The sequence below is a fragment of the Lagenorhynchus albirostris genome, chromosome 8 (assembly GCF_949774975.1).
Source record: "Lagenorhynchus albirostris chromosome 8, mLagAlb1.1, whole genome shotgun sequence".
NCBI lineage: Eukaryota > Metazoa > Chordata > Mammalia > Artiodactyla > Delphinidae > Lagenorhynchus > Lagenorhynchus albirostris.
Genome location: NC_083102.1, coordinates 88,965,568 through 88,972,889, shown reverse-complemented (window position 1 = coordinate 88,972,889; position 7,322 = coordinate 88,965,568). Strand labels below are relative to the sequence as shown.

The window sequence follows — 7,322 nt, the reverse complement described above, 5'->3', positions numbered from 1 at the left end:
CAGACACCAGCAGGGTGCCCAAGAATTCACCTCAATTCTGATATTATCTACCCAGAGATAGCGTCATATTCCACAGGTTGAGGGTTCAATTCTCTAATACTGCCCCACCCATCCACTTCAGATGCCAGTTGTAAGCCCAGGTTATTACTTGTGTTTCTGATTGGCTGGCTATAAATCAGAGGTTCCCACAACCTCCTCCTGCTCAAGTTCGATTAATTTGCTAGAGGGGTTATAAAAATATGTAACTCAGGGACACCCAGATGGAAAAGATGTGTAAGGCAAGGTTACGTGGGAAGAGGCTTGGAGCTCACATGTGCTCTCCAAGCGCACCACCCTCCCAGCACCTCCATGTGTTCACCAATCAGGGAGCTCTCCAAACCCTGTACGTTGTGGGTTTTAACAGAGGTTTCATTACATAATTGTGATTGATTAAATCATTGACAATTGGTGATTGATTCAACATCAAGGTTCTCGCCCCTCCCAGAGGTCAGGGGGTGGGACTAAAAGTTTCAGCCCTCTAATCACATGGTTGATTAGCAAACAGGCCCCATCCTTAAGTCAAAAAGTCACTTCAGTAGCATAACAAAAGATACCTTTACTGTTCTCATCACTTTGGAAATTCCAAGGGTTTTAGGAGCTCTGCGCCAGAAACAGGGTGAAGACTATTTCTTACTATAAAACATAATATCACAGTGTTCCATACATTTTTAGTTAATTTTTTGCATATGGTATGAGGTAATGGTTCAATTTCATTCTTTCGCACGTGGCCATCTGGATGTCCTGTCATCATTTGTTGAAACGACTATTCCTTTCCCATTGAATGGTCTTGGCACCCTTTTCAAAAATCAGCTTACCGCATGGTTTATTTCTGGGCTCTAAATTCTATTCCATTGATCTAAATGTCTATCCTTATGCCAGTACCACACTGTCTTGATCACTATAGCTTTGTGGTAAGTTTTACAAATTGGAAGTGTAATCCTTCAAATTTGTTCTTCTTTTCCAAGATTATTTTGGCTATTCTGGGTCCCTTGAATATGAACTTTAGATCATCTTGTCAATTTCTTTATGACTGTCTTTATGTTTGTTTCCATCTATTTCCATGCATAAATCTTGTTCATTATAATAGAGACCACCATTGATAACTTAAGCAAGTTCAGATGTAATTTTTGCCATAGATTTGTGGTTGCCTGTTTGATCTCATCCAGGATGTTTTCTCAGGTAAAGTGGCATCTCATTTACAATCAAAATCTTGTTTGAATCTTAGTCATCAATTTCACAGTCTGAATCATTATCAGACCAATCAGTAAATGTGTTTTTTCATCCTCCTATTTGTTGCATCTCTTCAGCAAATCAAAGAAAATCAAGTCTTGTTCTTCTGGAGGGTTCAGTTGATTTAATGCCTCATCAGGCACAGACATTGACTCCTTCAGTTTCACTGGAGATACACAGTGTCCCTCTTTTTACTTCTATCCGAGGCTTTGAGTCTAAGTCAGCCAAACCAGAAGATAACCTCTAGACATTGCTTGAATATTAGTTGTTTCAGTATTTTTCTTTGGACTCAGTAGACTTCCGATTCTTGAAGAATTTGGGGCAGACACTATATATGAACCAGAGACTTGGTCTGATATGAATGCAAAACAGCAATTTTTTTAAGGTCTTCCATCAAGAAATAAGTTCCTTGCAACATGTGAAACTACTCTTTTTTTTTTTTTTTTTTTTTTTTTTGCGGTACGCGGGCCTCTCACTGTTGTGGCCTCTGCCATTGCGGAGCACAGGCTCCGGACGCACAGGCTCAGCGGCCATGGCTCACAGGCCCAGCCGCTCGGTGGCATGTGGGATCCTCCCGGACCGGGGCACAAACCCGTGTCCTCTGCATCGGCAGGTGGACTCTCAACCACTGCGCCACCAGGGAAGCCCTGAAACTACTCTTAATTAGAATAAAATAAATATCTGCTCAACCTTAACCCTTGCATTAAGCAAGTGATTATAACAGATGAAAAAGAAGATTTTCATCCTTCCCATGTCACTAACATCTTCCCTCCAGAAGCGCTCCACTTACTGCTTACTAAACCGATGGCCCATTCATCAACTGACAGGATACCGCCTTAAACAAATATGTCTATTTCTGACTCAGGAAATGGAAGCTTCTAGAGTGGAGGATCTCAGTCAGTGGCATGGCTGAAGAGTAGAAGTTCACTGCAGGAAAACCACATTTAAAGCATTGTCAAAACACGTGTGTCTGCTCACTGTTCCCCGGGCTACCCCACTCCCGGAATATCAGGATAAGGGTAGAAGAAATAGGAAGGTGAGAAATATTTATCTGGGAAAATTTCACAGGTCAATCTGATAGCCACTGTTCTACAGCCACGCAGAAAGAAACAAAAGTTTCATAAGCCACCAGGAGCCAATCCTCCATCCCTGGGGGAAAAAGAGAGAGAGGAAAAGGGGAATGGGCTTAAAATCAATACTTTGTTTAATTCAAATCATACAGAAAACGAGAAGCAGAAATGGGCTACTCAGTCTTTTTGTAAGAGCTTCTTTATTTTTATACAATTTTTATTTTTTATTTATTTTTTGATTTTTTTAAGTCTTTATTGAATTTGTTACGGTATTGCTTCTGTTTTATGTTTTGGTTTTTTTTTTTTTTTGGTTTCTTTTTTTCATTGCTTCTTATTGCTTTATTTATGTTTTGGTTTTTTGACCACGAGACATGTGGGATCTTAGCTCCCTGACCAGGGAACGAACCCACAATCCCTGCATTGGAAGGCAAAGTCTTAACCATTGGACTGCCAGCGAAGTCCCTATACAACTTTTAAAGGTTACACTCATTTACAGTTATTACAAAATATTGGCTATATTCCCCATGTTGTACAATACGTCCTGTAGCCTATCTTATATACCCAATAGTTTGTACCTCCCACTCCCCCACCCCTATATAGCTCCTCCCCTTTTCTTCCCACTAGTAACCGCTAGTTTGTCCTCTGTATCTGTGAGTCTGCTTCTTTTATGTTTTATTCACTAGTTTGTTTTATTTTTTAGATTCTACATATAAGTGATATCATACAGTATTTGTCTTTCTGTGTCTGACTCATGTCACTTAGTACAATGTCCTCCAAGTCCATCCATGTTGCTGCACATGGCAAAATTTGATTCTTTTTTATGGCTGAGTAGTATTCCATTGTATGTGTGTGTGTGTGTGTGTGTGTCTGTGTGTATACACCACCTCTTTATCCATTCATCTGTTGATGGACACTTAGGTTGCTTCCATGTCTTGGCAATTGTAACTGATGCTGCCCTGAACATTGGGGTGCATGTAATCTTTTTAAATCAGTTCTTGGGTTTTTTCAGATATATACGTAGGAGTGGAATTGCTGGGTCATATTGTAGTTGGGCTACTCAGTCCTGCCAACCAAAAGGGCAGAAGCAATGAAAGGACCATAAGAGTAGAGCAAAAAGGTTGAAAAAGATAAAGAAACATATATCAGAAAATAATTGATGACATGAAAAATAAGAATGGTAGAGCAGAGAGAAAAGAGAGAGTGAAGAGCTTGTCCTAGGGAGTCAGTCAGGATATGAGAATTTACGCAAGAGACCATTGATTTAAAATGGAATTACAGACACAGAACCAGGGAAGAACCCTTGGGGAATGGCTCTAATTTTATTTTTGAGGAAGTGAACAAGGATTTGAGAAGAAGCAAAAAAGAATAAGTAGCAAATTTAAGGAACTCTTTTTAGAAGAGAAAATAAACTTTGGAGAAAGAAAAAAATGAAAGAATAGCATAAAATGTTCAGCATGAGAGACCCGTTCAATTTAAGACATCTTATTTTCCAAGTACGTGAGGCCAACCTGTCTTTGATGGAGACTGTATAAAGTTAGATTTATAAACATCAGAGTTGTATCTGGCAGGGAGAATAAGAGTGAAATAAGGCAAGCAACCAATTAATTAGCCTCCAGTGCTCTTACATAGAATTTCAAGAATCTACCGGGTAAGCCACTTTTTAAGGAGATGATGTAGGAGACTTTTTAAATATTTCCCTGAGGGAAGAAACAGATCAGTTAAGGAATACAGCCAGACCAAAGGCACTGCTGAATTTTTGTGTGTACTTTCAACTCAGATAAAATCATGAGTGCTGTGTTTCCAATTTTCTTATTAGGTACTATTTGCAATACTTTAAATTTTTCTTTTCCAGTTCCACAGATGTTCTCTTATGCAGTTAGCCAACAGGAAGTGATTTTTGTAACATGTTTTGTTTTTTACAACATCATTTTATTTTTTATTGACGTTTCAGTGAAATTATTCATCACTGTATTGATTGGTCCACCTAGAAACTAGGGAGATTTTGGTACTGAGGAGCTGGAGTGAGATGGTTCCAGGTCCAAACCCTACTCTATCACTTGCTAGATGTGTAATTCAAGACAAAGTATCTCATCTCTCTGTTCTAAGGTAATCCCACCTCAAAGGAGTAAATTAGGCAATTTTTATAGAACATTCGTTACAATGCCTTGTACATAGTAAATGCTCACTAAATAGCCATTATTGTTATTATTATTAGTTTTTGGAACAATCCTTGTCCTAAAAACAAACAAAAAGCCTATATTCAAAAGAAAAGGAAGGAAATAGACACTTAGTAGCATTAGGAAGAAGAAACGGGCTTAGTCTCTTATTTTAAAGTAGGGATAATAAAAACACTAAAGTGGCTGTGAAATGCAACAGCACATATGAAGTACCCCACACAATGATCGATCAGCGTACTTAATGACAAGCACCTGGTTAGTGCTGTATAGAAACGGGCCTTTTCACTGCTCTAAGTTGAGAAGGGTGATCGTGCTATATCAATAACCAGCAGAGGAGTCTGGCCACACTGACACCGGGTCAAAAATGGTAATCTTACAGTAGCACCATGACCATGTCAAAGTACTGCAAAGCAAGCCCTATGTTAATGCAAAGATTTGTCATTATTAGAATGGAGACTCAGATCAAATATACATAATTGAAAAAAGAAAACCTTTTGGGTGAGTGGTTTTGCTTCCAAGCAAAAAGATCTTGGAAACTTGAGATGGAAGAAGCGGGCACCGAGGAAGGAGAAAAGAACCCAGAATGGGGAGATTCGAAGCCCGTGTTGTCTATTTCACAACTGAATCAGTTTACTCGAGCATTTGGAATCAGGGTGTGGAGAAACAGTGTGGTTGCCTCCAGGCAGCTGAGTGAAGCAGACTTGGAAGGGCTTTGGCACTGGGCAAGTGAGGGAAAGGAAGCCAAAATGGAAGTGGACCTGAAGGGGGATGGAGGAGAGGCAATGCTCTTTACAGTTGAGCTGACCTGAACATCAGGAGAGGTGTTTTCCTGAAAAACAGAAAATTTAACCATTAGTCGATGAGCTTTGTGCCTGGATTTGGGCTTTTTTTGAGATGTGTTGGTATCACATGGAAACATCTGACAAGTCCCTTCTCATGACCCAACATGGGAAACCAGATTGATTTGGAAGGTTATGCTGTGGTTTGGAGGCTATTCAAAGTTTAGTATTTTGTTTTATCAGCGTATAGAGCTCCAAACTGAAAGGTTTCTCAGTAAGTCCAACATAACCAGTCTTTCCATTGACATACGGACAGGAAGGGCCACTGCACGTGGGGGTGGAGGCTGTGCCTTGCCCACAGAAGGTCTCCAGAGGGGTGAGTGGGAACAGATCTAGCCTGATCTTTTCACCAAGATGCAGGACAGGAGCTTTTTAGTAACTCGTACAGTCGTTCTACATGAGTTAACAGTGGGTATGGGAGTTGATTTCTGTTGATTCGCTTAAGCCCAAGGTACGTTTGTGTTTAGGAGCCGTTTGGACCTAACAAACAAACAAATGAACAATCAAACCCTAGAATCATACTTGGCACAAGATGAGCACAGTATGAGAGGCTTATGGACATGGGACTGAAACTGACAGAGGGAAGGGAAGATTCATGTCTCTCCTTTCATCTCACACTTACGTCATGGGCCTACAGTCATCCCTGGGTGGAACGTAAATGGAATTCAAGGTATTGCCTCACTCTCTTTCTCTTGATGTCAGGATACTAGCAGATACTCTCAAAAGAGGTGATTGAAGAGAGTTTAATGAAGGGACCTTCTACAAAAATGTGGACAGGGTTAAGGGAAACCAATAAAGGATGGTGATTCCCCATGGTTGGCAATCTGTAAGTCAGAAGTGACAAGGGAAGGAGTAGTTACCAGAATTTCCAGGGATGAGCTGCCCTTCAGGAGCCATGACCTTTTGTAGAGAAGAAACACAGTCACAACCAAGAGTGCCTTTCTTCCTTATAGTACCGTCGTAATAGCCCCTGTGCCACTCAAAGAAGAATGTTCTGGAGTCAAGGTCAAATGGATTCTTCTTCCTTTCCACCAATATTCAAAAAGTTTTACACATTTTAAAGTGCATATTGAACTCTGACTTTCTTTTATAGTTTTTTGTTTTTCTATTATGTCTGATTGCTTTTAATTTTTCTTGTAGAGAAGCAGTACCTCCCTTCTTCTCCATGTTATGAATGGATTCCAGCTTCTTACTCATGCTAACTATTACATGGAAGTCATTCCATTTTTATTTTTCTTAAAGAACACTGACTCTCCCTTTTAATTTGGATTATTGATTTCTAGGCCTGCTGAAGAAATGTTGTTCTGAGACTTATTTGTAAAAAATGATTATAAGAAGTGTAAGTAATTGTATTACTGGGTTAGCTTATCTTTTCCTTTATCCCACACTTTTTCCTAGATTTTCACCCTTGATTAGATGAATAATATCACTTAGTGATATGCAAAAGAAGATATGAGTGACATCTGTTTTTTTAAGTGCTAGGTTTTTTTTTACTTAATTCTAATTTTTATTTTATTTTTTTATTGAAGTAGAGTTGATTTACAACGTTGTGTATAGTTGATTTACAACGTTGTGATATGCAAAAGAAGATATGAGTGACATCTGTTTTTTTAAGTGCTAGGTTTTTTTTACTTAATTCTAATTTATTTTATTTTTTTATTGAAGTAGAGTTGATTTACAACGTTGTGCCAGTCTCTGCTGTACAGCAAAGTGACCAGTTACACATAGAGACATTCTTTTTTTTATATTCTTTTCCATTATGGTTTATCACAGGGTATTGAATATAGTTCCCTGTGCTATTCAGTAGGACCTTGTTTATCTATCCCATATGTAATAGTTTGCATCTGCTAATCCCAAACTCCGAGTCCTTTCCTCCCCCACCCTCCTCCCCCTTGGCAACCACAAGTTTATTCTCTATGTCTGTGAGTCTGTTTCTGCTTTGTAGATAAGTTCATTTGTGCCATGTT

The 7,322-nt window shown here is 39.2% G+C and overlaps 1 pseudogene; it reads right to left on the bottom strand.

Moving 5' to 3' along the window:
- Window positions 1-1,041: 1,041 nt before the first annotated feature.
- LOC132524351 (la-related protein 1B-like) lies at window positions 1,042-6,552 on the bottom strand (annotated as a pseudogene).
- Between the last annotated feature and the right edge of the window lie 770 nt (window positions 6,553-7,322).